Raw genomic sequence first — 8004 nt, 5'->3', positions numbered from 1 at the left:
CCGGGATGGCCCCGCCCCTGGCTGGCCCCGCCCCCCGGACACGCCCCACCCCGCCCTCTGGACTCGCCCTCTCCGCCCCGGGCTGGCCCCGCCCCCGGACACGTCCTGCGCCCGGGCTGGCCCCGCCCCGCCCTCGGACACGCCCCGCCTCGCCCCCGGACACGCCCCGCCCCGCCCTCTGGATTCGCCCTCTCCGCCCTGGGCTGGCCCCGCCCCCGGACACGTCCAGCGCCCGGGCTGGCCCCGCCCCCGGACGCGCCCTCTGGACACGCCCTCCCGCCCCCGGGCATGCCCCGCCCCGCCCCCCGGACACGCCCCTCCGCGCCCCTGGGCTGGTCCTGGATACGTCCCGGACGCCCCCCGGGCTGGCCCCGCCCCGGACACGCCCTGTTCTGCCCGGGCTGGCCCCGCCCCGCCCCTCCGGCGGCGTCGGCCTGCGGGCGGTGGGGGCGGCCGCGGGAGCGCTCGGTGCCTGCCGGAGAGGCCGAGACCTGCCGGAGACACGCCGCTGGGCCCCAGGGGAACGTTGTGTCCGCCGAGGGGCCCCATTCCCCCGAGGCTGCGATTGCTCGGGGTTACTTCGGTGTAGGAGTTAGGAAGAGCTCCGTCTTACTCCCAGGTGAGGACCCTTCGCTCCAAGCCGGGCTGCTCGGTGCCGAGGTTTAGCAACACGCCGCACGCTCTTGGCTAAGCCCATTCGCGGAGTGTCTGCTGTACTGCCCCATATTTTATTCCCATCACAGCAAGGAAAATTGAGGCAGGAGCGAACATTTAGTGAACACTGATGTCCATCTGACGTGCTGAGCCGTTTACATGACCTTAATTTTAGCCTAACAACAACCCCAAAAGAGTTCTTCCAGCTTCCAGCAGCACCCTGCCTTGTGCAAAAGACTTTTCTAGGTATTTCAAGATGAATAAAACATAGATCTGTTTTCAGGGTACTTTAATAGAGTCAATAATAATTGGTTCCCAGTTCCTCTGTCTGGGTCTTGGAAGGGAATAAGCCAATAAGACCTATGCCCACCTAGTGCCTCAGGTAGTAGTGGGAAGATTGATTCCTCCTACAAATTGCGCATTAGCTGTGGACCAGGCACTAGGAGTGAAGGACTGCACGAGACAATCAAGGCCCCTGACCCATAGCACTCACATTCTGGTGCAGTGGTCAGAACACCTTTTCTGGGTGTGCCTGGCTGACTTCGTCATTAGAGCATGTGACTCTTCCTCTTGGAATTGTGATTCCAGTTCCATGTTGTGGGCGGAGATTACTTAATAAATAAAGGTTTAGAAAACAAAACCTTTCCTGTAAATGTTTAGGTTTTGTGGGCCACATACAACTACTCAACTTTGCTGTTACGGTGTTAAAGCAGCCGTAGATAACACATAAATGAGAATGACTGTGTTCCAACTGTACTTGCGCAGACTGGAATTTGAATTTCACATAATTTTCATGTGTTGTGAAATAGTCTTTAAATTTTTTTACAACACTTAAATATGTAAAAACCATTCTTAGATCATGGGCCACACAAAACAGTTGGCTGTCTGTGGCCATAATTTACCTGCTCCTGTTCAAGTCGGAGAAACAGACACTGAACTAAGTAGTTACAGATAGTGGTAACTACTTGCAGGGAAATAGGATAATGTTGGGTGGAGATACGGCTGGGGTGGAGCAGGCCCTGCTGATGAGGAGACATTTAAGTTGAACACTAAGGATGAGAATGAGCCCACCTGCTGTGATGGGGGGAAGAGTAATTTATGCAGAAGACGCAGCAAGCAGAGAGAGCCCAAGGCAGGAAAGGATTTGACAATTTGTTGGAAGAGAAGGGACATTAGTATGGCTGGAGCTTGGTGAGTGTGAGGGCATGGAGGAAGATGATATGAGATGAAGCTAAAAAGATGGGAGGAAGCCAGGTTTTAAAGCATCTGTGGCAGTTGTGGGAGTTTAAATTTTACTCTAGGCATAATGGAAAACCATCGAAAGGTTTTCAGCAGGGAAGTGGCATGATTGATTTACTATTTAAAAAAAAAAAATCACTCTGGCTACTGTGATGAGAATGGATTGGAGAATAGACAGCCGTTGCAGTAATCCAGGGGAGAAATGGCACAGCTTCTACTCAGTGATGATGGCAATAGAGAGAAGTGGATGGCTGCAAGAGATATATTTAGGAAACAGAAATAACAAAATTGCTGACAGTTCAGCTGTGGTATATTCAGGTTCTTTGAGAAACAGATTGTAAGGTTAGATTAGACATGTGAAAGACATATTGGGGAAGACACCCATGAGGGAAAAACAGGGAGGGCTGAAGAGGACTGGGGAAAACCTTTAGACTGATGCTGATTCAACTCTCATGGAGGTCAGGAAAAAAAATGGGTAGAAAAAGTTGTGGGGATATGTATAACATATATACACACACATACATGCAAAGATGTTAAGTATCTTTTCATGTATCTGTTGGCTATCTGTATGTCACCCATTTTTTAATTGGATTTTTTTTTTTTGGTGTTGAGTAGTAGAAATTCTTTATATATTTTGGATATCAATCCCTTATCAGATACATCATTTGCAAATATCTTCTCCCACTCAGTAAGCTGCCTCTTCATGTTGTTAATGGTTTCCTTTGCTGCACAAAAGCTTTTGATTTTGGTATAGTCCTAGTAATTTGTTTTTACCTTTGTTTCCCTTGCTTGAGGAGTCGTATCCAGAAACATGTTTTTAAGGTAGATATTCAAGAGATTACTGCCTATGTTTTCTTCTAGGAGTTTTATGGTTTCAAGTCTTGCAGTTAGGTTTTTAAACCATTTTTTAGTTTATTTTTGTGTATGATGTAAGAAAGTGGTTCAATTTCACTCTTTTGCATGTAGCTGTCCAGTTTCCCCAACACCATGTATTGAAGAGGCTATCTTTTCCACACAGTATATTCTTGTATCCTTTGTCATAGATTAATTGAGCATATGGGCATGGGTTTATTTCTAGGCTCTCTATTCCTCCTATTGATCTATATGTCTACTTTTGTGCCATTACCATGCTGTTTTGATTACTATTGCTTTGTAGTATATCTTGAAATCTGGAATTTGTGATACCTCCAGCTTTATTCTTCTTTATCGAGAAGCTTGAGAAATAGCTTTGGCTATTCAAGGCCTTTTGTGGTTCCACACAAATTTTAGGATTATTTGTTCTAATTCTGTGAAAAATGCTATTGGTATTCTGATAGCGATTGTGTTGAATTTGTAGATTGCTTTAGGTAGTATGGACACTCTAACAATTTTAATTCTTCGAATCCATGAATATGGCATATCCTTCTATTTATTTTTGTCATCTTCAATTTCTTTCTCCAGTGTCATATAGTTTTCATAGTATAGGTCTCTAACCTCCTTGGTTAAATTTATTTTTAGGTATTTTGTTCTTGTTGCTGCAATTATAAATGGTATGATGTAAAATAATATATTATTTTATTAATTTCTCTTTCTGCTACTTCACTATTATTGTAGAGACACACAACAAATTTCTACGTATTAATGTTGTATCCTACAACTTTACTGACCTCATTTATCAGTTCTAATAATTTTTTGGGTGAAGTCTCTAGAGTTTTCCACATATATGATATCATCTCCATCTGTGAATAGTTACAGCTTTACTTCTTCACCAATTTGGATGCCTTTTGGATGTCTGGTTGCTGCAGCTAGGACTTGGCATACTGTGTTGAGTAAAAGTGGTGAGGGCAGATACTCTTTTCTTACCAGAAAGCATCATACTTGATTTCAAGGTTTCAGAGGTATTACATTACAGTGACTATAATGCCAAGGCTCCAGGCTGAGATGGAGTGGAAGAAAAGCTAATGGAGGTAAGCAGTTTAAGGAATGATTATTTTTAGATGAATTATCCCCATAAGTAATAAAGTCAACAAGAGTGGGAAGAAAGATGAAACAGAAGCTAATGTCATCAATAATGGATAATTAGAAGAACTTTAGAGAGCTACATTGAAGAGACAATGAGAGACACTATATCCAGATGGCACACAGTTCAGATTAGCTAGGACTAGAGAAAGGAAGGAGGAAAAAGTGTTTAACAGTAACAAGAGAAGACACCAACCCACTTCACCTCCTGACCCTGATGTATGCAGGGAATGGAAGGAAAAGCAGTCAGTACTTGAGAGGGCTGCAGAGGAAGCACACCCTCTCAGAAAAGACAAGTTTCAATTAAAAAAAAAAAAAGAAAAAAAGATGAGAGAAATTATGGTAACATTTAAAAAGGGAATTCTAAGAGGCTCATTGGAAATGTTTAAGAGGAATGAGAAGAGTTGAGGATGGATTCAGACTAGTGGACATAGTAGCAATACGAGAATGGGAGCCCATTTGGCAGTAGACAACTTGTGGGGGTGATTAACATAAATGGGGATCTGAGCCAGGATGGGGACAGTCCTATTAGTGCAAGATTCAACCAAAGCCCAGATTCTTAGCTCAACAGCATTGGGGTGACCCTATGCTCTGGCTGTTCTCCATTGTGTGGTAGACTGAATCGAGGGGAAGGTCTTATAAGGAGGCCAAGCTTCCATAAAGCCCTTAACTGACTATACTCTCTACCACCTCTCCCGGAAGTAAGGATAATCCCAGCTCTGATGCACAAGAGCTTGAGGGGTAGGAAAAGAGGAAGCACCATACAAATCAAAGCCTGAATCAGAGACCTGATCAGACTTAAGACTACTCTTCTCTTCTGACTCTTCCTGGGATGGGAAAGATAGAGACTTGTCGTGATTGAGAAGCAAATAACTTTATGTACATCCTTAGGGAAAAAGATTCCCAAACCAAGGACAGCCCTGGTGGCTCAGTGGTTTAGTGCCACCTTTGACCCAGGGCATGATCCTGGGGATCCAGGATCGAGTCCCACGTCAGGCTCCCTGCATGGAGCCTGCTTCTCCCTCTGCCAGTGTCTCTGCCTCTCTCTCTCTCTGTCTCTCATGAATAAATAAATTAAAAAAAAAAAGATTCCCAAACCATAAATACTTCCCTCCCTCTAATCCAGGATAAAGTATAGGAAGGAGAATGAGAGAGTCTGGTTGCTGGTGCAGTCACTCTGGTTTATTTAATCTGGATGGGTTGCAGTGTTTCCCTTTTTAAATGCCTGGTGTAAGTGTGCATGCCCATCAAAATAATACTAGTATAGAATTTTTGTGTAGCCAAGTTAATAGCAGCCATAGCTGCATTAATCTGAATTCCCTAATTCCTTCTCCAAAAAAATAATACAGAACAATAAAAAGAACAAATAAAACTACAGGAACCTCATGCCACCTGCAAAACTAAAAGAGAACTCCCAGACTTCAAATTATCATAATTAGAGAAATAAACACCAAACCTCAGCAGTGTCTCTTGGTCCTACCACAAGTTGTCCTACCACAAACTTGCACAAAGATAAAGGGCAGTCTGGAAAGAATACATAGGAGAAAAGGATAACTGTTGACGGGCCTCTAATTGATCTAAATAACCAGGACAAGGAGAAGTCTAGTCTTGTGCTAGACTAGTGGTAAAGAACTCTGGTAGATCAGAATATTTACTATATATTAAAAAATTTTTTAATGAACATGATTCAAGGTGACAATGTATGGAAACCATTGCTTCTAGAGGTATAGAAGGTAAGAAGGGAATGGAAACACATCCTTTGGGGCTTGGTGAAAACAAAAGAAGTAAAAGGAAAGTTTAGGGTCAAGTTAGGGTAAAGATATCCAAAGCTGTAAAAATATGTAATCATTAATCTGTATCACACACACACACTCACACACACACACACACACACACACTATCCATTAAGAAATTATTTCACTACAGAGAAGGGCACCTTTGAACTTGAAATCTTACAAAATATCCAAACTCTTTGAAATAAATAGGTGGAAATAGAGTAAATATATATAAAGCTATTATAAGAAGACAACAGAAAAGAAGACCACTCCAGCTCTGATTAAAAAAAGTACCGCTCCAACAACAACAACAAAATAACCCCAAAGCAGAAGAAAACAGCAACACAAACTCTCAAGTAAATTAAATATCCACAAAGAAGCTTTTGAGGATATGATAAATTACCTTAAACCCAAAATTTTAAAAACAAAATTCAATAATTGTGAAATAGAAATGGATGTTTTATAAAGGAAGAAATAAAAAGATTGAACCCAGGAAGAAAAAGACCAAAATTATCACAGAAATTAAGTATAAATTGCAAAGTATTTGGAGGAAATAAAGTCCAGTGAAAATTTAATAAGTGGTGTTGAAAAAAGACAGGAAAATGCCAAGATAATGAAACAGAGATACAAAATGAAAAATACTTAGGGTCAGAGAGAAATGAAAGATGAAGAAGAAACAACATACAAATAATGGTGGGACTTGAAGAAGACAAAATGACACTGGAACAGAACTATAGAAGAATATAGAAATCTGTATACTGAAAGGACCCATCAATTACAATGGGAAAATTAAACCAGAATTATCAATTTCAAGATATAGATAAGTAAAACTATTGAGCTTCAAAGATAAAGAAAAATACCCAAGCCTTCAAGCAAAAAAAGATAAAGAAATTACAAGAATGAGAGTATTAAACTGACACCAGACAGCTCAAAAATGACACCCATGAAAGGCAACAACAGAAGAGCACTTTTTAAAACCTCAAGGAAAAAAATGTGACTTATAAGAATATTCAGTCAGGGGGATCCCTGGGTGGCTCGGCGGTTTAGCGCCTGCCTTTGGCCCAGGGACTCCGGGATTGAATCCCACGTCAGGCTCCCGGCATGGAGCCCGCTTCTCCCTCTGCCTGTGTCTCTGCCTCTCTCTCCTCTCTCTATGACTATCATGAATAAATAATAATAATAATAATAATAAAAGAATATTCAGTCAACTTGTTTTTCAGGTACTAAAGCAAGAGGAAATGAACTTTAAACAGGAAAAAATCGAGGAATTTAAATATCTGAGCCCTCCTTGAAGAATATGTGAAAAGATGTTTTCTATCCTACCAAGTGACAAAACTTTATCAAAAGGACTGATGGTCAACATAAGAATGGATAAAGAATATGTGGTGTATATATACGATGGAATATTTTTCACCCATAAAAAATAATGAACTCTTAACATTTGCAACATGGATGGATCTAGAAAGTATAATGCTAAGTGAAATAAGTCAGTCAGAGAAAGACAAATACCATATGATTTCACTCATGTGGAATTTAAGAAACAAAACAGGTGAACATAGGAGAAGGAAATGAATATAATAAGATGAAAATAGAGAGGGACAAAAACTATAAGAGATGCTGAACTCTAAGAAACAAACTGAGGTTTGCTGGAGGGGAGGTGGTTGGGGGAAGGGATAATTGGGTGATGGACATTAAGGAAGGCACCTGCTGTAATGAGTACTAGATGTTATATGGAATTGATGAATCACTAAATTCTACCTCTGAAATTAAAAAAGACTGATGGTGATCATTTACTATATTTAATTATAGATCTAAAATAACACAATGGTGAGAACAATTTTTAAAGAATAACGTGTGATAGGTTCTAACAAAGTAAAAATAATGTAAGTAAAATGGGAGACACCAGAGAGAAAAAAGAAAGTAGAATAAGTTCATTGATTGGTTCATTGATTGTGATATAGGCAATAAATGGGGGTTAAAGGATAATGTTAAAATTGATAAATCAGGTAAGAGAAGGTTAAACAAGAAAGAACTCTAAGGGCTTCATAAAGGGTATAAATAAAAAGATAATCACAAGAATTACACTACAAACCTTCCTAAATGCAAAAAGAAATTTTAAAAATAAAAAGAGCAAAGGAAATGCATCATATACAGAAAGAAACCCAACAATTATAACAATGTTACTATCATTACTTTATATAAAATATTTTTAACATAAAATGATGGTAGGACTAAGTATATGTCATATCAACCAATATGAATAGGTTTAATTTATCTGTTAAAAGAAAGATGTTTTCTTTTGGTTCACAAAGAATGCAGCTGAAAATAAGAAACCTGT

At 40.6% G+C, this 8004-nt stretch overlaps 1 protein-coding gene across 3 annotated transcripts in view; it reads left to right on the top strand.

Annotated features, from left to right (window-relative positions):
- The first annotated feature begins 419 nt into the window (after nucleotides 1-419).
- Nucleotides 420-8004, top strand: part of SGO2 (shugoshin 2) — a 57020-nt gene continuing 49435 nt past the window's right edge. The window contains exon 1 of one of the 3 annotated variants that reach the window (XM_026002589.2): nucleotides 420-619. The gene's annotated coding sequence lies outside the window, so the exon portion shown is untranslated. The remainder of the gene's footprint in view (nucleotides 620-8004) is intronic. The other 2 variants (XM_072742818.1, XM_072742820.1) reach the window with 2 other exon arrangements.

Source organism: Vulpes vulpes, chromosome 16 (assembly GCF_048418805.1).
Source record: "Vulpes vulpes isolate BD-2025 chromosome 16, VulVul3, whole genome shotgun sequence".
In the NCBI taxonomy this organism is placed as follows: domain Eukaryota; kingdom Metazoa; phylum Chordata; class Mammalia; order Carnivora; family Canidae; genus Vulpes; species Vulpes vulpes.
The sequence above is the reverse complement of the archived record's forward strand: the minus strand, read 5'-3'. Positions and strand labels throughout refer to the sequence as shown.